This window comes from Rhinopithecus bieti, unplaced genomic scaffold, assembly GCF_001698545.2.
Source record: "Rhinopithecus bieti isolate Rb0 unplaced genomic scaffold, ASM169854v2 scaffold_32760, whole genome shotgun sequence".
NCBI classification, from domain to species: domain Eukaryota; kingdom Metazoa; phylum Chordata; class Mammalia; order Primates; family Cercopithecidae; genus Rhinopithecus; species Rhinopithecus bieti.
In genome coordinates, this window is record NW_016813956.1 from 765,318 (window position 1) to 789,384 (window position 24,067).

The 24,067-nt window shown below is 42.8% G+C and overlaps 1 long non-coding RNA gene and 4 other non-coding genes across 5 annotated transcripts; 4 read left to right on the top strand and 1 right to left on the bottom strand.

Moving 5' to 3' along the window:
- Window positions 1-12,863: 12,863 nt before the first annotated feature.
- TRNAY-GUA (transfer RNA tyrosine (anticodon GUA)) lies at window positions 12,864-12,954 on the top strand. Its single transcript is given in 2 exon segments — window positions 12,864-12,900; window positions 12,919-12,954. It is a non-coding gene; the product is annotated as a tRNA-Tyr (tRNA).
- Window positions 12,955-15,830: 2,876 nt separating this feature from the next.
- On the bottom strand, window positions 15,831-15,903 carry TRNAA-AGC (transfer RNA alanine (anticodon AGC)). Its single transcript has one exon. It is a non-coding gene; the product is annotated as a tRNA-Ala (tRNA).
- A 3,049-nt stretch (window positions 15,904-18,952) lies between these two features.
- LOC108513394 (uncharacterized) lies at window positions 18,953-21,144 on the top strand. Its single transcript, XR_001880887.1, has 3 exons — window positions 18,953-18,990; window positions 19,755-19,845; window positions 20,287-21,144. It is a non-coding gene; the product is annotated as an uncharacterized LOC108513394 (long non-coding RNA).
- TRNAY-GUA (transfer RNA tyrosine (anticodon GUA)) lies at window positions 19,540-19,633 on the top strand. The gene is made up of 2 exons: window positions 19,540-19,576; window positions 19,598-19,633. It is a non-coding gene; the product is annotated as a tRNA-Tyr (tRNA).
- On the top strand, window positions 21,028-21,121 carry TRNAY-GUA (transfer RNA tyrosine (anticodon GUA)). The gene is made up of 2 exons: window positions 21,028-21,064; window positions 21,086-21,121. It is a non-coding gene; the product is annotated as a tRNA-Tyr (tRNA).
- Window positions 21,145-24,067: the final 2,923 nt, after the last annotated feature.

Here is a 24,067-nt window from a genome sequence, read left to right on the forward strand (position 1 = left end):
TCTCTAAGTCTACTTTATAAAAGATACAGTGTCTTTCAAAACAATTGACAAACACATTTTTATTAAGCACCTTTTCATCGCTGGACATTTAATAAAAATATGAACATGATATAGTCCCTGCCTTCAAGAAAGCTGCCAGCAAGACTACTTTCAGTGATCGTTTCCATAGTTTGTTACTAGAGAAGTTTCTCTGAATGTATAAAGCAGTGCAAGAAAAAAGAAAAAAAAAAAGAGAAAAGAAAATTGCCATATATCTACTGGGTGAATGTGACTGATTTAACAAAAATTACATCCACAGCTATGTTTTAATTGTCTGGCAATAGGAAATGAAGATGCAGCCAGGTGCGATGGCTCATGCCTGTAATTCCAGCACTTTGGGAGGTCAAGGCAGGAGGATTGCTTGAGGCTAGGAGTTCAAGACCAGCCTGGGCAACATAGCGAGACCCTGTCTCTATATTAAAAAAAAAAAAAAATCTTTTCAGAAAATACAAACATTAGCTGGGTGTGATGGTGCACACCTGTAGTCCCAGCTACTTGGGAGGCTGAGGTGGGAGGATCACTTGAACTCAGGAGGTTGAGGCTTCAGTGAGCTGTGATTGAGCCACTAAACTCCAGCCTTGGTGACAGAGCAAGACCCTGTCTCAAAAAAATTAAATAAAATAAAAAAGGATAAAGCATGTGCATTGCTTTATGCTTCTGTAAATAATTCTAGGATTTGAGTGCTAGAAATAGCATCAAAAAAAGTTAGTGGGGCCAGGCGTGGTGGCTCATGCCTGTAATCCCAGCACTCTAGGATGCCGAGGCAGGTGGATCACCTGAGGTCAGGAGTTCGAGACTACCCTGGCCAACATGGCAAAACCCTGTCTCTACCAAAAACACAAAAATTAGCTGGGTGTGGTGGCTCGCGCCTCTAATCCCAGCTAGTTGGGAGGCTGAAGCACAAGAATTGCTTGAACCCAGGAGGCAGAGGTTGCAGTGAGCTGAGATCGCATCACTGCATTCCAGCCTGGGTGACAGAGTGAGACTCCAACTCAAAAAAAAAAAAGTTAGCCTTGTATGGATATATGATTTTAAATATAATCTTAAAAGCAATCTAAAATGAAAATTGAAAATATTTGGGCCCTCTAATGTATTACAATATGAAATACCAGCATCATCTATGAAATACTTTAGCGAAAAATATTTTAACTTGAATTGAATCAAGTTTCTGGACATACCTTCTAATTTATAGAACATAGAGGATCAAATGCAACAAAACTATGAATCAAATGGTCTTTAAAAAGTCAACGTTATAAAAATATTGAGAGACTAAAGACATTACAACCACATGGAATGAGTGATTCTATACTGAATTCTAGTTCAAAAAAAGAAATACATAAATATATTCTTGGGATAACTAGAGAAATTGGATCATAAGCCAGTTCTTAGATACAATGAAATTACTGATACTTTTCCTAGGAGTGATAACAAGTTTATGATGTGTAGAATGCTCTTACATGTAGGAGTGCTTGCTGAAGTGTTTAAATGGTAAAGTCATCACATCTGTCACTTATTTTCAAACAGTTCAGCAAAAGAAATGTACATGCTGTGTGTGTGCACAAACAAGAAAGAGAGATTGATTTAAAGCAAGTATGGCAAATACTAGCAATTGTTGATTGTGGAGTGTATATATTGTTCACTACAATATTATTTCAACTCCTTTTTGTAAATTTAAAGCTTTTCGGCTGGGCGCGGTGGCTCAAGCCTGTAATCCCAGCACTTTGGGAGGCCGAGACGGGCGGATCACAAGGTCAGGAGATCGAGACCAGCCTGGCTAACACGGTGAAACCCTGTCTCTACTAAAAAAATACAAAAAACTAGCCAGGCGAGGTGGCGGGCGCCTGTAGTCCCAGTACTTGGGAGGCTGAGGCAGGAGAATATCGTAAACTCGGGAGGCGGAGCTTGCAGTTAGCTGAGATCCGGCCACTGCACTCCAGCCTGGGCGACAGAGTGAGACTCCGTCTCAAAAAAAAATAAATAAATAACTTTTCATAATAAAAAGCTATAGAGAGAAAATAACCTCCTTCAAGAGTAACATATAAAAAACACGACACAACTAAAAACTGTGATAATTGTGCCCCTTTTGTAATTTCTGAGAAATCTCCAAACATTGTCTTCTATTCTTTTGTAAAGGAAGAAAGTTTAGGCAAGAGTTTATTTTAGGGACAAGCCTAAGAACATGTTCTCTTTATTATTTCTGTTTTAATCCAAAGAGCTTCTTCAGATGTCAAAAGTCATGTAAAATTTGTGTGTGGATGAGATTAGAGCAAGGCAAGTTCCTGGCTAATGATTCACATTAAGAGGCTGAACATACTGGGTTTGAAAATGGCTCAGGCTGGGCACTGTGACTCATTCCTGTAATCATAGCACTTTGGGAAGTCAAGACCAGCCTGGCCAACATGGTGAAACCCAGTCTCTACAAAAAATACAATAATTAGCCAGGCATGGTGTCAGGTGCCTGTACTCACAGCTCGTCGGGAGGCTGAGTAGGAGGATGGCTTAAGCCCCATGAGGCAGAACTTGCAGTGAGCCATGTTCATGCCACAGCACTCCTGTAGCAGGAGGAGTCATAGACAAAAATCCCTCAGACACTGGATTGTGGAAGGAAAGAGCTTTATTCAGCTAGGAGCATTGGCAGACTTACGTCCTAGAAACTGAGCTCTCCGAATAAGTAATTCCTGTCCTTTTTAAGGGCTCACAACTCTAAAGGGGCTGCGTGAAGTGGGGGTCGTGATCGATTGAGCAAGCAATGGGTACATGACTGGGGGCTATAATGCACCAGTAATCAGAAAAAAACATAACAGGGAGTTTCACGATGCTTCTTCATACAATGTCTAGAATCTATAGATACCACAAGCAGTGAGGTCAGGGGTTGAATTTTAACTACCAGGCCTGAAATGTGGCACCGGGCTGTCTGACTATGAATTTCACTTCTGTCTATTCTTTTAACTTCTACCTTTTCAGCAAACAAGAAATTAAGTATAAGACAATATGAGGAGTGGTCTCCTCTCTCACTCCAATCTGGGAACAGAGCCAGACCCTGTCTCAAGAAAAAAAAGAAAAAGAAAAAAGAAAAAACAAATAAAGAAAAGAAAACGGCTCAGTAATTGGATTGGGATTGTTGCAAAATTTGAGAAACTAGGTGTTAAAGCATGTACAGTGGCAGCACATTGTATGCACTATATGTTAATAAATAATTACTTAATACTGGTGAGGTTTGGCAGGGTAATGGGTATGTGTTAACTGAAAGAGGACACCAACATCTAAAAAAGGCAACGTTCTTACCAGCTGAGAGCTGAAAACACAGCTAATATTTAATTATTCATAGAAGGAAAATAAAATGAAGAAAAATCTCAACTGATCTATCTTCTAATGTTCTGAAATTTACAGCTCGTTGCTTAAAGTAGGTCTAGCAAAGAGAATGGAGTCAAAGCTCTTTTTTTTTTTAACCAAATAACATCTATTAACATCTCAAGGAACTCTTGATACTCAAGGAACTAACATTTAGCAAAAATACGTTTTAGAAAATATGGTTCTTTTCAAATGTAAATTATTGTGACAGGCAAACAACCAGGAAATAAAAGACTGGAAGAACTGGTTAAAGACACATCTAATGCCATAAAAGTTCACAAGACTACTTAAATATAAATAATAGTTTATTAACAATCTTGTACTTTTAAAATTTACATTGGTAATTCTAAAATGCTTTGAGTGACATCAGAATCACCTAAGATGTGGGAATGACAATCAATTAATTAATTTATAATTAATCTAAGAAAAGTTATATACATTTTAGAGACCAGGAAGACTAAAGTGGCTTCTGAATTACTGTGTTTATGAACCAAGAACTGGATTATGAAGACTTTTATAAAATCATCTTGAGGTAGGAAAAAAACCAACGTTCTGGGAGTACGATGCCCATTTTTGTGTGTGTTTACAATATTGTGATTGCTGTAATAATCAGGCAGTGAGAATACTAGCTCTTCATCTGATAAGCCACTGTAACCCTCAGGTCCTTATTAACCCTTTACAGAGCTGGTGATATGGTGTGGCTGTTTCCCCACCCAAATCTCATTTTGAATTGTAGTTCCCAAAATCTCCATGTGTCATGGGAGGAACCCAGTGGGAGGTAATGAAATCATGGGGATGGTTGCCCCCGTGCTATTCTCTTCATGGTAATTGCTCATGAGATCCAATGGTTTTATAAGGGGCTTCCCCCTTCACTTGGTTCTCAGTCTCTCTCCTGCCGCCCTGTGAAAAGTAGGCACCCTTCTTGGGGCATGCATTATCACGTGAAAGTATACCAATGTTAAATACAGAAACAATAGACTCTAAGGAGACTTCAGAAAGGAAAAACAGTAATATAAAAGAGGTCAGAGCCGGGCGTGGTGGCTCACGCCTGTAATCCCAGCACTTTGGGAGGCCGAGGCAGGTGGACCACGAGGTCAGGATATTGAGACCATCCTGGCTAACACGGTGAAACCCCATCTCTACTAAAAGTACAAAAAAAAAAAAAAACAAAAAACGTAGCTGGGTGTGGTGGCAGGTGCCTGTAGTCCCGGCTGCTCAGGCAGGAGGACGGCGTGAACCCGGGAGGCGGAGCTTGCAGTGAGCAGAGATGGCGCCACTGCACTCCAGCCTGGGCGACAGAGCGAGACTCCGTCTCAAAAAAAAAGATAAAGTGGTCAGAAAAGGGATACCTCTCATTGACACCTATTAGACAAGTACAGGACAAGATCTTGACAGGGAGTGGAGGGATATCCTGCCCTATCTCATTAGGGTTACTCTGTGAGGCAAGACCAGGAGTGGAGATAGGTCTGAAACAGCCATGTTGTAATAAGTCTTTCCAAGAAAACGTCACTACATTATTTTGGAGGACAGTATGAAAGGTAAGGTAGCAGAGAGAATTGGGGATAATCAGAAAATAGGCTATCTCACTCAGCTTTCTTCCTATTTGTTTTTTTATGCCACAGAGTCTCCCTCTGTTGCCCAGGCTGGAGTACAGTGGCGCGATCTCGGCTCACCGCAGCCTCGACTTCCCAGTGAGGCAGGAAGATAGGATCTGGAGGCAGGGAACATACAGCCAACTCACACTTCAGCTATAACAGGAAATATCCTCTCCCTAGGGCATACACGGAGTAAATGACTTTGTAACTTTACTTCATCCTCTTCATTTACATAGGGTGTACCCCAAGTAGACGGTATTTAAACTCACAAAAACCTGTAACGGGGCCTTTGAGCGCCTATGCTCAGCCCCACTCCCACACTGTGGAGTGTACTTTCATTTTCAATAAAACCCTTCATTCTTTCCTTGCTCTGTTTGTGCGTTTTGTCCAATTCTTTGTTCAAGACGCCAAGAACCTGGACAACCTCCACCATTAACACCAGGCTCTAGTGATCTCCCATCTCAGCCTCCTGAGTAGCTGGAACTGTAGGCACGTGCCACCATGCCCAGTTAATTTTTGTATTTTTTGTAGAGACGGGGTTTTGCCATATTCCCCAGGGTTAAATTTTTTTTTTTTTTTTTTTTTTTTTTTTTTTTTTTTTTGAGATGGAGTCTCCCTCTGTTGCCCAGACTGGAGGGCAGTGATGCGATCGGCTCAACTGCAACCTTCACCTCCCGGGTTAAAGCGATTCTCCTGCCTCAGACTCCTGAGCAGCTGGAATTATGGGCACACAACACCATGCCCGGCTAATTTTTGTATTTTTTAGCAGAGACAACGTTTCATCATGTTGGCCAAGCTGGTCTCGAACTCCTGACCTCAGGTGATCCGCTGGCTTCGGCTTCCCAAAGTGTTGGGATTACAGGCATGAGCCACTGCACCGAGCCAAAAATTTCTTTATTAGGCATTAATAACTGTTATCATTTATTAAAACCCTGCCACAGTCAATCAAGGCCCTATACTATGTGCTCGAAGGCTAACTGAACACAAGACAGACCTCAGTTAGTGAAGGCTACATAAGTAATGCCTAAACATATCAGGTACTTTGAAATGTTAGATGTTTTCCTGACAGTTATCTAAAGTCTAGTAAAAGTTTACGGACTTTACCATTCACTTTTCCTACTTTTCTAGCTCTTTTGGTTTTTACTTTTTAAAAATCTTACACTTCTAGCATAGAATACCTTTAACCAAAAGTCATGGGGGAAGGAGAAGTTATGAATCAATTAAAAAAAAAAACTCAAGGGAAAAAAATGATAAAATTTTACTCTGAAAAGCTTGTAAAAATACTGATGTCTGCTGGTATGTATAAGGCATGTTTTAACCATCTTATGGCATTCTTCATGTTAGATATTTGCAATCAATCTATATAGCATACCAGGGGAGAAATTTATCTTAAAGCAGGGAAGTTGTTGGCAAGTATGATTAATTTAGCTTTGCCTTGTGTAATCATTTTTAGTATCTGTCTGTGTCCCAGCACATATTTCCTAATTTTCATAATTGCTTGCGTCTAGAGTTCAGAGAGTTCCAGGATTTTTTCCAAAAGACATATGTTTACATAAGCAAAATACACTTTTATTATAGTATGGTATAAATCACCAACCAGAAAGGTTCTACAAACTCAAATTCCAAGCATTCTGAATCAGACCTTCAAAGCCAAAAACCTTTATTTCCATAACTGACTCATGACTTACTCTTTGAGCTTTTAAATTTTGACAGATTTTGAGGACAGAGGCTGTCTTGTTTCTGTGTGTTCCCAGCACTTAGCATAGGACCTGGAATAGTCAGTGATCAATACATGTCTGTGAATATACAGGTCACTGCTGTGTACATATTGCTTCCTTTTAGTACTTTTATTCTCAAAATTACAACAGCTGAAATGTTCACTCCTTTGACTACCAAGATCAATGTAAAATACACAAATAAAAAAATCAAGTAACTTTTAGATCTTGCTCACACATACATAATCCTGGGATGGATTCAAAATGTCTCTACTTAACTTTTGTCAGGAATCTATTCAAAATGTCACTACTAACTTTTGTCAAAAGTGATTCTGGGCAGGGTGCGGTGACTCACTCCAGCCTCGGTGACTGAGCAAGACTCCTTCTTGGGGAAAAAATAAAAGTGCTTCTGATCAATCACTTCCTTCAAAATTCCTATCTAAGCAAGGGCAACATAGTGAGACCTACGATTCGACATACTGAGTCTCTACAAAAATACAAAAACAAAATAAAACAGCCCATTAGCTGGGCATGATGATATGTGCCTTAATCCTAGCTGCTCAGGAGGCTGAGGGGAGAGGATCCCTTGAGCCTAGGAGTTCAATACTTCAATGAGCTCTGATCCCACCACTGCACACCAGCCTGGACCACTGCACCCCAGCATTAACAACACAGTGAGACCCTGTCTCAAAAAAAGAAAAAAAAAAATCCTCTGTAAGGACTATAACTCCATCTCCGAGGCTTTCCTTAATTAATCTCAACCAAATCTGATCTCTTACATAGTCTAAATTCTTGTGTACTTAGCTTTTTTTGTGGTACTGTTTGGGACTTGTTTTAATGATTACGTTATTACTCATATGCTTCCTATGGTGTTATTCTTGAATTCTTTATACTCTAATTTAACCAAAGATAAGGCCCAGCTAAAAGGCTTTCCAAGTACCCTCTGTGGGTTCCCCTGTTTGAGCCTGTGGGAGTAAGGCAGTAGACAGCACACTCTGAGAAATGAATTCTGTTTCATTTTGATATTCACAACTACCCCCTTAGGATCTGTATTATCTTCATTATCATCATCTCCATTTTGCATAAGGCATGAGGAAGTTAGGGAAGTCATACTACTTGTGGGACATTGAAGTGGCTAAAACTCCTGTCTGTGTTCTTTCCATTACATCACACATACGAGTAAATAGCCCGTCATGTTGCTGTAACTTTTACTACCAAAATTCATTATTTACTTTTAAATTGTGTTCAAAAGGGTCTATGTACACAATTAGTTCAGTTACTGTTGAAACACATGCAACAGAAATTGGTTCTTCACTCACTCCCGAAGGAACCAAGCGGCCTCCACTTGGGGTTCCTCCGGCTTTATCTGGCGCTGCTGCACCACGTCCTCCCCTACACGTGGGGGTCGGTGGTCCGATTTCCTCACCCTCAAGGGACCACGCGCTCGCAAAGAACCCAGGGCCTCTTCCACCAGCCCGCAGCAGGTACGCAGTAAACATTTACCGAATGAATGAATGGAAAACTGCGAATTAACCTTATGTTACTTTGCAACATGGGCTGTATGTATGTATATATGTGTGTATTTATATATTTTTTGAGACGGAGTCTCGCTCTGTCGCCCAGGCTGGAATGCAGCGGCGCGATCTCGGCTCACTGCAAGCCCCGCCTCCTGGGTTCACGCCATTCTCCTGTCTCAGCCTCTCGAGTAGCTCAGCCTCCCGAGTAGCTGGGACTACAGGCGCCCGCCACCACGCCCGGCTAATTTTTTGTATTTTTAGTAGAGAGGGGGGTTTCACCGTGTTAGCCAGGATGGTCTCGATCTCCTGACCTGGTGATCCGCCCGCCTGGGCCTCCCAAAGTGCTGGGATTACAGGCGTGAGCCACCGCGCCTGGCCCGCATTTTTTTTTAATGACACTTATTTGATCTATAAATACGCAGATGCACAGAGCGCCACTCTACAACCTTTCATGTCACCCGCGGAGTTCTGCAGCCTTGGCGGCAACTGCGCCTGCGCACCTGGCAACACAAATAGGCCACACCCTTGCCACCACGTGATCTCCTCCCCATCACGCGACCCGTTGCTCCCGACGCTGGTCCAGGACTGCAAGTTTCCGGTTACCTTTATTTCGCTGGTTTTCCGAACCTCCAACGGAACGCGCTCGCCGTCCGCTTGCTGTCCTCTTGCTAGCCGCTAGCTCCGGATGGCTACCATTCGGAAAATCAGCTCCGCTACCAAACACAAGTGGAAAGAAAGCGTGTCGGATAGAGTGAAAGCGGGTGAAAAAGCTGAGAAAGTGGAAGAGGGCGACGGGCCCCCAGCCCCTTAGCTCAGAATGACCACCCGGGAGCAGAGATACCCTTTGCGAAGCTTTCTTTTTCTTTGTGTGTCTATTCGTCAACGCGGGTGCCCCCCTCGCCACTCCCTCTTCACCTTTCCCTGTGCGAAAGGCTTTGCAGTCTTCCAATTAGCAAGTCAATGAAACCGGACGCCAGGGCACCCACCCTGGGCCCTGGCCTCTGGCGCTACTGATACTCTCTTCTCTTGCACTACAGCGGGAGTGAGGTGGGGGGCTGGAAGGGGCAGGTGGGACTGGAGACTCATCTCCCACCTGCATCTAAGAATACTATTTATGAAGGAGAGCAAAGGAAAGCAAAACCTTTCCAGCTTCCCGTTTTCACATTGGGTTATATTTTGTTTTGAAAATGAACACATAGAAGATAATTTTAGCCATACATAGGATACTCATAATTCCTAACCTACAAGAATACAATTTGTCATGCCCGTCTCATAATCCCTCAAATCTAACGTTTGTTCCCATCACTTTCCGCTGTCCCTCAAGTTTCCTTCAGGCCTGTCTTCTCTGTCTGAATTTTCTGTAATTTGGCGCTGGAGAAATGAAGGAGTGGATCCTGCCTCAGGGCGGATGTAGGATTACACACAAGTATGAGCCCCAGTCCACAAGCAAAGGCAGGAAGGACTTGTGCTTGGAAGACTTCATAAATCACATTTATCTTACACTGGGTGGTTCTGTTAGTAGGTCAGACTTTTAATATGAGTGTTCACGCTCCTTCTTGTGAATCTATTTTAGGGGAAACCCAATTATTTTCTTTCACAATAAAGGGTTTGTTGGGAGAGTGGCAGGAAGGAGGAAACTTTTTTTTTTTTTTTTTCCGAGATGGAATTTCGCTCTTGTTGCCCAGGCTGGAGTGCAATGGCGGGATCTCGGCTCACCGCAACCCCCGTCTCCCTGGTTTAAGCGATTCTCCTGCCTCAGCCTCCTGAGTAGATGGGATTACAGGCGCCCGCCAACATGCCCAGCTAATTTTTGTATTTTTAGTAGAGACAGGGTCTCGCCATATTAGCCAGGCTGGTCTTGAACTCCTGACCTCGGGTGATCCACCCGCCTCGGCCTTCCAAAGTGCTGGGGATTACAGACGTGAGCCACCGCGCTCGCCCTGAACTTCTTTTAATGGTGCCAATCTTATGGACCTCAGACACCTCTCAGTGAGAACTTGCTGGCATTTTGTGTGGAGAACAGAACTGAGAGGACCAATCTGGACAAGGGGAGCCAATTAGAAAACTGCAGGCCCAGGATTATCTTATTTTCATTCTCTAGAGCAGAGTTGCAATAGAGGGCTATTGACATTTTGGACTAGATACTATAATTCTTTGTTGTGGGGGCTGTTCTATGCATTACAGGATGTTTACTAGCATTCCTGTTCTTTACCTACTATATTCCTCAGTCACAGCTATTTACCTACTATGTTCCTCAGTCACAACAATTAAAAATGTCTTCTTACATTGTCAGATGACCCTTGTGAGGGCAAAATTGCTCCATTAGAGAAATTACTGCTCCACGAGTATGTAGCATTGTTTTGGCTTACTATTTATTTTTGAGACAGGGTCTGGCTCTGTCGCTCAGGCTGCAGTGTGCAGTGAAACAATCATAGCTTACTGTGGCCTCAAACTCCTGGGCTCATGGGATCCTCCCTCTTCAGCCAGTCCCAGTAGCTGGGCCTACAGGCGCCCGACCACTACTCCCGGCTAATTTTTGTATTTTTTGTAGAAACAGGATTTCACCATGTTGGCCATGGCTGATCTCGAACTGCTGGTCTCAAGCGACTTACCTGCCTCAGGCTCCCAAACTACTGGGATTACAGGCCTGAGCCACCAAGCCTGGACTAGTTTACTATTTATTGATTAGGGTATTTTTTCAGCTTTGTAAGGGACCGTCGTTAACCTATAGACAACTGTGATGATGCAAATGAACTTCGTCTGATATTTAGTTATTTTCCGTCCTGTAGAAACAGTAACAGTTGTATTGCCCTATGGGGCAGTTTCTAGTTCTCTATCTCACTTAGCAATGTTAATTTACAGCATTGCTTCTTTCAGTGACTATCAATAAATTCTTTGAATCGGTTTTACCATCTTGATGATTCCCTCATTAGTGAATTAAACCTTTGGCAAGTGTTTATTTCATATTCATATAATAATCATGCATTTAACCGTTTGAAAAGTGTATTTTGACCAAATGCAGTAAATACATCTATGAAATAGGATAACTTATTCAGTCAATTGAGGTTGGAGAGGAGATAAAACATTACGTTTAATTCATCCAGACTCGCCCCACTCAAATGAATGTTTCATGGACTTGAGGAGATTAATGGCCAAGTTAAATGTGCTTTCAATTCTTGTTCAGAAAAGAAAAAATAAATCTGTGCCATAAAGGAGTGAACATTGGGCTCAATGGACTACCTGCACAAGAAGGATCATTGCCCTGTGCATGTTGTATTACATGACGAGGTAATTATCTTTAATGGAACATGAAAAAGAATGAAACAGATTTCTTTTCCTTTTTCTTTCTTTCTTTTTTTTTTTTTTTTTTTTTGGTTTGTTTTTTTGAGAGGGAGTCTTGCTCTGTCCAGCAGCTGGAGTGCAATGGCAACATTTCTGCTCACTGCAACCTCAGCTTCCTGGGTTCCAGCGATACCCCTGCCTCAGCCTCCCGAGTAGCTGGGATTACAGGCGCCCACCACCATGCCCAGCTGATTTTTGTAGTTTTAACAGAGACGTGAGTTTCACCATTTTGGCCAGGTTGGTCTCGAACTCCTGACCTCGAGTGATCTCCCCATCTCGGCCTGCCAAAGTCCTGGGATTACAGAGGTGAGTCAACACGCCAGGCCATAATGAAAGAGATTTCCGATGCCAGATTCCACAAGTGGATTTCTTCGTTAATGAGGGAGGATAATAGCTATTCTGAGCTTCAGAGTCATAGAAAACTAGACAAGAACTTTATACTTTGCAAAACTAATATTTGAAATGATATTACCTTGTGTTAAAGTTGATCATTTAAAAATGTATCATTTTAGCACCCCCATGGATAGGTTTTTGCTGAGTTAAGAATTAATGTGATGGCCAGCTGCTGTGGGCTCACGCCTATGATGCTAGGACTTTGGGAGGCCAAAGCAGATGGATCACTTGAGGCCAAGAGTTCGAGACCAGACTGGCCAACATGGCAAAATCAAATCTCTACTAAAAATACAAAAATTAGCCAGGCGTGGTGGCTTGCGCTTGTAATCCCAGCTGTTCGGAGACTGAGGCGGGAGAACGGGAGAATCGCTTGAACCTGGGAAGTGGAGGTTGCAGTGAGCTGATATCGCGCCACTGCACTCCAGTCCGGGCGACAGAGCGAGACTCAAAAAAAAAAAAAAAAAAAAAAAAAAAAAAAAAAAAAAAAAAATTAGTGTGCGTTCGAAGTTGCATTATTTAGCCTGCTCTTCCTTCTCCTCCTCCTGTCAATTATCTCAATAAAATCTCATTAAAATTGCAGTGTTAAAGTGTTTCAAATTCTATTTTTAGGTAGAGATTAAAATTGGTTATATAATGCATTCATCACAACAGAAGATGGTCATTGCTAAATTCTTATCAGTTCCTTGTGCCTCCTTAACATTTTATGTTTCTTTTTGTAAACCAGTGAGAGTGGTGCTCCTGTTTTCTCCCTGTTTCAGAGAAAAGGGCCTCTGAATATCAATCAATTCCGAAGGGGTACTGGATGTCAAAAAGAGTATCAACAACATAGGTAAATAGGACGGCAAACGGCCACGATTGCCCAACCTCCAGCAGAGATGGCATCCCCAGCAGAGAGTGAAAGTTAGGCGAATCCTTCGATAGCTCAGTTGGTAGAGCGGAGGACTGTAGTTGGATATTTCCCTAGACATCCTTAGGTCGCTGGTTCGAATCCGGCTCGAAGGAATTCATAGGTTTTTTTTTGGAGTATAAATTTTAAGAATCATTCTCAGAAATGAGTATTTCACTTATACATATCCTCGATGAGAATCTATTATAAAACTATTCTGGATGTGCAATGAATCTCTTTAATGTTTTATTATTCTCCGTAATAATTTTTAACACGCGCCATCAAGACTTCATCCCTATAATTCATATAATCCAACTCTCTTAGAAGTCCTGGGCACTGAGGAAGTGAATCAGACACTGGTCCACTGGGCTAGAGATCCACAGAGGCCTCTCCACCCCTTAACCCCGGATCCACAGCCTGGGGAAAGGGGTGGCTGGTGGGAATTACTCGGAGCAACTGGTAATTGGTGGGGCACGCGCGTCCCCTGGTGTTCAAAGTTCTGAATCGTTGAGAGTTACGTGCTGAACCACTAGCGTCTGAACCCTACACATCTGAAGCCAGGATGACATTCAGGGAGTCTATTCGCCCTTCTCCTTTTAATTGTCAAGGTGGTGGCTTTCGACCCTAGCTGAGACTATGTGGTAGATACTAGAATCACCTGGAGAGATTTTACAACGCATCTATGCTTGGGTTTCTTTGGAGGTAAGATTCAGGTATTGTAGTTTCAAAAGCTCACCAGGTGACTTTTATGTACTGCAAGTTTTGAAAAACACTGGTAGAAGCGAATTATTTTAGGAGAAAATAATACATACAGGAAAAAATGGACAGGATTTCCTACCCATATAGGAAATTAGCTCACGAAGTAGAGATCTGGCATAACAGTGGTACATATTTGCTAATTTTGTGTCAATCTAATTACAATATATTAATCCCATTGTACCCTTTTGTGTCTCAAAATGTGATCCCAGGTACCTATGGAAGAGTTCTTAATGACAAATATCTTTGTCTAGATCAAAGTAAGGAAGCGTTTTCTGAGGATTTTGTGCCTGGCAATTTCTTGTATGTGCCTTCCCATGTTTCCAAACTTTTATTTTTTATGAAAATAATTCTCAAACTTGGATATGTATCAGAACCACCTGGAAAACTAATAAAAAACACAGAAGCCCAGGCTTATTGAATTAGGGTGGTGGGTGGAGAGCCCTGCCCAAAACGCATTGGAAGCCACTCCTATTAAGGGCTGGAGATGGATCTAAACTGATCGCTCCCCATGAACTTGCTTTTTGAAAGCTGGTTGGGGGCAAAAGAAAAATGGCCTTTTGTTTGTTTTTTGAGAAGGAGTCTCGCTCTGTCGCCCAGCCTGGAGTGCAGTGGCTCCATCTCAGTTCACTGCAAGCTCCGCCTTCCGGGTTCAAGAGATTCTCCCGCCTCAGTCTCCCGAGTAGCTAGGATTACAGGCGTCCGCCACCACGCCGGGCTAATTTTTGTGTTTTTAGTAGAAACGGGATTTCACCATGTTGGCCAGGCTGGTCTGGAACTCCTGACCTCAGGTGATCCACCTGCCTCTTCCTCCCAAAGTGCTGGAATTACAGGCGCGAGCCACCGCACCCAGCCAGAAAACAAAACAAAACAAAAAATAGGTATTTTGAAAGGTAATGTTTGGGCCTTGAATGCGACATTTATTAAATAGTCCTGAACTAAGCTTCTTGCCAAGGCACAATAGATTTCGGTCCAGATAGATTCTCTGTTACAATTCTCCTCCCATATGCCAGCACCAGTAACAGCAGAAGACCCCCCACCCCCACCCTCCGGCAAGTTATAGCAAGATTACTTCAGAAGAGAAAGAGTGAATGTCAAAACAAAACAAAACAAAACAAAAACCTTCAAACATACCTACATATCTTTGGCTCTCCCTCATTTTATTTTGTTTATTTTTTTTGAGACGGAGTCTCGCTCTGTCGCCCAGGCTGGAGTGCAGTGGCGCGATCTCGGCTCACCGCAACCTCTGCCTTCCGGTTTCAAGCCATACTCCTGGGTCAGCCTCCCGAGTAGCTGGGATTACAGGCATGCGCCACCACGCCCGGCTAATTTTTGTTGGGATTCATGCACCACCAAGCCCGGCTAATTTTTGTATTTTTAGTAAAGGACGGGGTTTCACCATGTTGCCAGGCTGGTCTCGGCCTCCCAAAGTGCTGGGATTACAGATGTGAGCCACCACGCCCCGCCCATCCATTTTATTGAGATAATGGGAGTGCATTTGTTACAGTTGTAACAACTCGAGGTGGTCCTCAATAGGTCGGACATGTAGGAAATCGATTCTAAGAATAAAAATGTAATTTTAAAAATCTCTTAAAATTTGTAATACAGGGCCAGGCGCGGTGGCCCACTCCTGTAATCCCAGCCCTGTGGGAGGCCGAGGCGGGTGGATCACTAGAGGTTAGGAGTTCAAGACCAGCCTGGCCAATATGGTGAAACCCCGTGTCTCCTAAAAATATTCCGGGTGTGGTGGCTCACAGCTGTAATCCCAGCTACTCCGGAGGCTGAGGCACAAGAATCGCTTGAACCCGGGAAGCGGAGGTTGCAGTGAGCCGAGATCGTGCCACTGCACTCCAGACTGGGCGACAGAGTAAGTCTGTCTCAAAAAAAAAAAAAAAGGAAAAGAAAAGAAAAGAAAAAAATTTGTAATATGTCCTCAGTCTGCTCTGATAAAAATGTAATACATAAATGATCGAAGTGCATATTAGATTTGCCAATGCACCTGGCAGAGACCAACGTTCAGAACTGAAAACCGTGAGAGAAATTCCAAAGAACCCAGCTCTGTCTACGATAGAACAGTCTGAGGACTAGGTGGTGAGGGAATCTTGAGCTTGAAGGAAAGACCACCCCCATTATGATATGGGAGTGTGTTGTTAGCTGTTTATGAGTCAGCAAGACATTCATGGAAAGATAGGAGTAAAGGCCAAAGGGTAAGGTGGGAGAGGAAACTACATAAAACTGGAGAATGCGGGCATCGATCCCGCTACCTCTCGCATGCTAAGCGAGCGCTCTACCATTTGAGCTAATTCCCCTCGTGGAAAAGTAGCATTTACATCCTTTACCCTCTTTGATATCTGGAAGTAATTCAGGACTCGCTGCTATTTCAATTGACTTTCGTCGTTAGCCAATAGGAAAAAAATGAAGAACTGTATATCAATGGTAACTAAAGAGCCTCAGCATGACTTCTGCCCCTCAGCGCCATCTATAATCTGTTTTACCATGTCGGATCCCGTCGGGAGGAGACCACGGAGTGCAGGTGAACCAGGGAGTCAGAGTCCTTAGAAACAGCTGTCTTGGGGATCCGGGAAGAGTTTAACACTGGAATCACATCTACGGAAACCGGAAACTGGAAGCAAATTGAGAATGCAGCCAGAAGGGAAAATCAAGTTTTTCAAGCAATGAGGTTCGGCCTTGGCCTAACCAATAGTTTCTACCACTCTCCGCACCCCTAAAATTTTCATCTATTCATCTGGTTCCAGAAACAGATTATCCAGCGTCTTTATAGATCTACAAATGTCCCTTAAAGTCGGGAGCGGTGGTTCACGCCTGTAATCCCAGCACTTTGGGAGGCCGAGGCGGGTGGATCACTTGAGATTAGGAGTTCGTGACCAGCCTGCCAATATGGTGAAACCCCCCCGTCTCCACTAAAAACACAAAAAACTAGCCGGGCATGGTGGCGCACGCCTGTAATCCCAGCTGCTCGGGAGGCTGAAGCAGTAGAATCGCTTGAACCCAGGAGGAAGAGCTTGCAACAAGCTGAGTTCGCACCACTGCATTCCAGCCTGGGCGACAGAGTAGTAAGACTCCCTCTCAAAAGAAAAGAAAAAAAAATCCACTTTTTGTCTGGCTTTGTCACCGCCGGAGGACCTGTGGCCACGAGGGGGCGTGCGTCCCATTTGATTTCTCTATTCTAGTTTCTGTAGTCCTGATTTCGATCAAGGGGTGTACAAATTATTTTTCTAAGGTAAATATTAGCAAGAGAAGCGAGTATACTTATGGCTGCAGACTTAGAGGCAGAGTGCACAAAGACAAATGCTTTAGTTGCCACTTTTTCTTCTGGGCCTACTGAGTACCAGGTACTGTGCCAGGTGCTAGGTGCTAGGTACTGTTCAGCAGAAGCTAGTTGGGAAAAGGAGGATCCGTTGGGCGTTGCTAGAGGCCCATCACTCTCAGAAAAGCCATACGAAAGCTGTCACCCAACATCTGCACCTTCAACTGCTTCTTTTCCAGAAATTCCATCATTAGAAACTTATTTTTTTTATTTTCTAGTCTCAATGAAATTGGGGCAAGATGCTAAAAATTGAAAATGGAGAAGACAAAATATCTTATGTAAGAAAGTGACTGTGCTGCTCAGGACATAACAGGTCTTTTAAAGACCTTAAGACAACCTTTAGTACTTGCTCTTCTCTTTTGCTTTTTCATTGCAATCATGGCTGACAAAGTGGATAACTCTGTGGAAAGAAGACCTCCCAATTTCCTGCCCCCACCATTTTAGACAAGAGAGTTAAAAACTCAGATATTGCCAGGCGCAGTGGCTCACTCCTGTAATCCCAGCTCTTTGGGAGGCGGCTGGATCATTTGAGGTCAGGAGTTCGAGACCAGCCTGAGACCAACATGGCGAAACTCTGTCTCTACTAAAAATACAAAAATCAGCTGTGGGCCATGGTGGGTACCTGTAATCTCGGCTACTTGGGAGGCTGATGCAGGAGAATTGCTTGAACCTGAGAGGCAGAGGTTGCAGTGAGCAGAGATTGCACCACTGCCCTCCAGCCTGGGTGACAGAGCGAGACCCTCTCAATAAACAAACAAAAAACCAGATGTTCTAAGTGTGTGTAGAAACCCACCATTCATCTCGGAACTTGGCTCAAAGTCAGCCTTGCTTTGAGGCTCACACCACCTAGGTGCTTTCTCCTTCCACCCTGGACAGAATTTATCCAGTCAGTTTGGCCTCCCCTTACTCTTCTCTGTTTATTTTCTATGACTCTATTAGCAGTGCAGGTGTGGAAATGAGGTGAAAGAAAATTAGCCCAATCCCATAGTTCAGATCCATGGGTTGTGTGTTGGCATGACTGCAAACTGGGAGCAATTGGTTTGCCTAGGGCTTTTGAATTGGGAGTTCTGGTTTCCAGCAACATTGGATTAGGTATCAAATTTTACAACTTCTTAGCTTCCACAGAAGTAAATTAAGGTCAAGAAACCCCATCTCTACAAAAAGTACAAAAATTAGCTGGGCTTGGTAGCATGTGCCTGTAGTAGTCCCAGCTACTAGGGAAGCTGAGGTGGGAGGATCATCTGAGGAGGGTGAAGTTGCAGAACTGTGATCATGCCTCTGCACTCCAGCCTGCACGACAGAGTGACGGACTGAGCCGCTTTCTCAAAAAAAAAAAAAGAAAATAAAAGAATATCTTAAAGTTCACATGGAAGTTTTAACAGTTGTTAGCAGTAGTTAAACTATTGACTCTCAACTCCAAACCCACTGCTATGGACTGAATTGTGTTTCCTTAAAATTCTGTGTTGAATCCCGAACCCTTAAAGTGACTTAGTTGGGGTAAGGAAGTAGTTAAGTTTAAATAAGGTCATAGGGATGGGCCTTGATCCCTAAGATTAGTTTCCTTATAAGAGGAGACAGAGTACTCAAACCATGTGAAGACACAGCAATAAGATGTCCGTCTGCAAGACAGGAAGTGAGCCCTTACCAAGAACCAAATCAGTTAGCAACTTAATCTTGGACTTCCCAGTCTCCAGAACTGTGAGAAAATAAATTTCTGTTGTTTTAAGCCACCCAGTCTGTGGTATTTTTGTCACAGCAGCCTGCTAGAGTTTGAATGTCTGTGTCCTTCCAAAATTCATTATACTGAAATCTAAGACCCAATATGATAGTGTTAAGACGTGGGGACTTTAGGAAGCCATTTGGCCATCAGATCTATGCCATTTCTTTTTTGTGGGAGGCCTTCTCTTTCTTCTGCCATATGAGAACACAATGTTTCTTCCTTTTGCCCTCCATTTCTTCTGCCATGTGAGGACACAAACATAGGTGCTATCTTGGAAGCAGAAAGCAGGTCGCACCAGACACTGAATCTGCTGGTCCCTTGATCTTGGACTTCCCAGCCTCCAGAACCGTGAGCAATACATTTCTACTTTATTTATTTATTTATTTATTTATTTGAGATGGAATCTCACTCTGTCACCCAGGCTGGAGTGCAGTGGTGCAACCTTGGCTCACTGCAGCCTCTGCCTCCCGGTGTCTCCTGCCTTAGCCTGCCCAGTAGCTGGGACTATAGGTGTGAACCACCATACCCAGCTAATTTTTGTATTTTTAGTAGAGATGGGTTTTCACCGTGTTGGCCAGGCTGGTTTTGAACTTGTGACCTCAAGTGATCCACCCACCATGGCCTCCTAAAGTGCTAGGATTACAGTTGTGAACCAGAGCACCTGGCCTCTACTCTTTATAAATTACCCAGTCTCAGGTATTTTGATACGCAGAACAAATGGATTCATTATACCGAATACTTCCAGTGTTCTGAAAAAACTGCGTTAAAACCGATTGTAGTTTAAAAAATGAGTATCAATATAATTAAAACTGAGTCTCCTTAATGCAACAAGACTTGAAGACCCAGAAACTTTCAGGACACGTATTCAGGAATTCTAGAAAACAAAAAGCTACGTGTCCTTCGATAGCTCAGTTGGTAGAGCGGAGGACTGTAGGCTCATTTAAACATCGAAGGGATCCTTAGGTCGCTGGTTCGAATCCGGCTCGGAGGACGTCAGTTTTGAACTACGGGCTAACTAACGAACTTAACGAAAATAAAACTCTAGACTCTAGATGGGAAAACGTATTATAGCTGCTCTTTTAATCCTTTCTTTAATCCCCTTTGTGATACAGGAAGTAAGACTCTTAATCACATTGCAGTTTTACCACTTGACCCTATGGATAAGCCTTGCCAAAAGGGAGGCTACAGACTCCAAGGCTGGAGGTGAGAAAGTGAACTTGTTTTCTTTCTGGGGCCTTCCTGTTTCTCTAGGTGTCACCCCAGTAACCCCAACAGAGACAACAACTTTGTAGCAGCCCCGTCTCGAAATTTCACTTCTTATTGGCATCTCTGTAGCTTTTCCACGTGGTGTCCAAGGTACAGATAGGATACACAATAATGTCAAGAGAGACTGTCCACATCCTAGGATCACTCCTCTCTAGCTGCTAGCTCTCTATTAGGTTAGAAACATCGAAAGTTAGCATCTACTATTTTCTTAGTTACTCATGCAAGGGACTTAATTACGGAGTTCAATATCAACTGTATGCTATTAATATGTCTGACAAGAGGCACTGGCAGTTGCCATTTGAAAAAAAACTTGGGATTTTTCCTTTTAAAGCCTTTTCTTGCGAGATAGTTTTAACATATTCCCCATTTCTGCCTTAGGTATAAGGAAGCTGAGCAGACAACAATCTACACAGAACCTCTCTCTATGTTGGACAATTTGCTTTGAAAAAGGAATATTTATATTTCCACGTAAAGTTTTCAAGAGTTTTTGCTTCATTTTAACTGCTCCTCCATGATTATGTAATATACACTCAAATTTACACAAACACGCACAGACGACACTTCAACGTTTCAACACTACAGTTATGAATATACACAATCTATCATTCGACTTTCAGAAAGGAGAACTGCAAGGATACCGGAATGCTTTGTTCACAACCCTGGGATCCTCATCAACCCAGTTGTCTGTATTTAGGGCAACCATAGCATTTATCAAGCAAATCCAGACACTTTTAAGAGAGAAAGGAGGAGTTAATCAGACAAAACAGCAGAACAGAGGGCGTAATCTGGGAAATTGTGTATATCTAGGGGAGGAGGACGGGGAATTCCAGTAAGGTTTTTGGTTTGAGCTATACATAAATATCCTAATGTTTTCAATATAAAACCCAATGCCTTTTACATATTTATAACCATGAAGCCAATTACCTAGATCATTACACAGAATAATTCCGGTGACTGAGAATACTGCTTTAAAGCCGATGGAAGTTTAAAAAATTAATATTAATATAATTAAAACCAAGTCTCCTAGACTTGAAAACCTAGAAACTTCCAGGATGCACATTATTTTGGGGCTTTTAGAGAGCGCAGAACTACGTGTCTAGAGAACAATAAGTTATGTATCCTTCGATAGCTCAGTTGGTAGAGCGGAGGACTGTAGGTAGGTTCCTTAAACCAAGATATCCTTAGGTCGCTGGTTCGAATCCGGCTCGAAGGACGGTAGTTTTGACCTACGGATGAATGATTCCAGACATATATGATCTTTACGAAAATAAATAAAGATCTAGAAAAAAACAATGTTTTACGAAAACAAAGATCTAGAAAAAAAAATGAATCAGACGGCCCCTTAGGCTCAACCATGCGCGAGTAGACAATTTTTGGTTACATGCGTAAAATCTTTTAGGAATAAACCAGAAACGTGGTAGCTTCACCGAAGGGCGCCTGCGTAGATGAAAAGCAGTGTTTCCAGAAAGTCTGAGGCTTCACTTTTTCCTTGTGAAATTTGTACCTCGCAACACTCTTCACCTCCACTCCCTCCCTGAGTCTCCTCCTGGCTCTTGGTTTCTTGATGCCATTCTTATTTCCCGCTACTGATCATCAAATGCAGTTTTTATTCCCCTCCCCATCCCCGACCCGAGTTGACGTTCCACCAGCAAACCACAGCCAACGCCCGCAATGGAGTTCAGTTAAGAAGGCGCGTGGGAGGTGTGGGGAATGCCAGGAGCACCCTGGCCCCAAGGTTTTCATTTCACTTTTTACTGGAGGTTAGAATATACGAAGACTTTTGGGGTCCTCTGCTATCTTGTTACTTTTCTTCTTCTCTCTTTCTTTTTCTCTGTGTGTGGGGGTTGTTGTTGTTGTTGTCGTTGTTGTTGTTTTAGACAATCTCGCTCTGTCGCCCAGGCTGAAGGGCTCACTGGACTTCCTGGGCTCAAATGATCCTCCCACCTCAGACTCCCGAGTAGCTGGGACTACAGGCTCGAGTCACCACCCCCAGCTATTTTTGGAGAGACGAGGGGTGTGGTGGGAGAGTCTCGCTTTGCCGGCCAAACTAGTCTCGAACTGCTGGATTCAAGCGATCCGTCCGCCTCGGCCTCCCACAGTGCTGGGATTACAGGAATGAGCCGCTGCGCCTGGCCAATACTTTTTTATTCTTTAGGCACAGAAAAATGAAGAAAAAAAATTTGAGAACTTTTTTATTTTTAAATGTTCGGTTCAGGGGCTACATAGGCAGATTTGTTACGTGACTAAATTGCGTGTCGCTCGGTTTTGGTGTACGAACGTCCCCATCACCAAGGTAGTAATCATAGTACCCGATAGTTTTTCAACCCTCATCCTCCTTCCATCCTCCTGCCTCTAGTAGTTCCCAGGGTCTATTGTTCTCACCTTTGTGTCCATGTGTACTCAGTGTTTAGCTCCCTACTTATGAGAGAACGTGAGGTATTTGGTTTTCTGTTCCTGAGTTAATCCACTTACAATAGTGGCCTCCAGCTGCACCCATGTTGCTGCAAAGGACGTGATTTTGTACTTTTTCATGGCTGTGTAGTATTCCATGGTGTATATGTATCACGTTTTCTTTATTCCACCCTTAGTGGGTATGTAGGTTGATTCCATGTCTTTGCTATTGTGAATAGTGCTGCAACAGACATACTTATGCATGTGTCTTTTTGGTAGAATGATTTATTTTCCTTTGTGTATATACTCAGTAGTAGAATTGATGAGTCAAATGGTAGTTCTAAGTTATTTGGGAAATTTCCAAACTGCTTTGCCCAGTAGCTGAATTAATTTACATTCCCACTAACAGTGGAAATGTAAGCATTCCCTTTTCTCTGCCACCTTGCCATACATCCATTATTTTTGATGTTTTAATAACAGCCATTCTGACTGATGTGAAATGGTATCTCATTGAGGTTTGATTTCTGTTTCTCTAATTAGTGATGTTGAACATTTTTCATATATTTGTTGGCTGCATGTATGTCTTCTTTTGAAAAGTGTCTGTTCATGTCTCTTCCCCATTTTTTATTGGAGTTATTTGTTTTTTGCTCATGGAATTATTTAAGTTCCATATGAATCCTTAGCATTAGAGCTATGTCGGATGCATAATTTGTGAATATTTTCTTCATTCTGTAGAATGTCTATTTACTCTGTTGACAGTTTTTTTGTTTGTTTGTTTTGTTTTGTTTGTTTTGACACAAGAGTCTCACTCTGTAGCCCAGGCTGGAGTGCAGTGGTGCGATCTCGGCACACCACAATTTTGGCCTTCCAGGTTCAAGTGATTCTCATGCCTCTGCCTCCTGAGTAGCTGGGACTACAGGTGTATGCCACCATGCCTGGCTGATTTTTGTATTTTTAGTAGAGATGGGATTTCGCCATACTGGCCAGGCTGGTTTCCAACTCCTAGCCTCAAGTAATCCACACGCTTCCACTTCCCAAAGTGTTGGGATTACAGGTATGAGCGAGTGAACCAGGTCCCTTGATAGTTTCTTTTGTTGGGCAGAAGTTCAATTACATTCCCCTTAACAATTTTGGTTTTTGTTGCAAATGCTTTTGGAGACTTAGTCATAAATTACTTGCCAAGGCTGATGTCCAGAATGGTATTTCATAGGTTTTCTTCTAGGATTTTTATAGTTTGAGGTCTTACATTTAAATCTTGAGTTAATTTTTGTATATGGTGAAAGATATGGGTCCAGTTTCAATCTTCTGCACATGGTTAGCCAGTTATTCCAGCACCATTTATTGAACACAGTCCATTCTCCATTGCTTGTTATTTTGTCAGCTTTGCCAAAGATCAGATGGTTATAGTTGTGTGACTTTATGTCTGGGTTCTCTATCCTGTTCCATAGGTTTATGTGTCTGTTTTTGTACCAGTACGATGCTGTTTTGGTTACCTGTAGCTTTGCAGTATAGTTTGAAGATGAGTAGTGTGATTCCTCTGGCTTTGTTCTTTTTGCTTAGTATTGCTTTGGCTATTTGGACTCTTTTATTTCATATGATTTTATTTTATTTATTTATTTAGAGATGGAGTCTCGCTTTGTCACCCAGGCTGGAGTGCAGTGGTGCCATCTCAGCTCACTGCAACCTCTGCCTCCTAGGTTCAGGCGATTCTCCTGCCTCAGCCTCCAGAGGAGCTGGGATTACAGGCACCTGCCACCACACCTGGCTT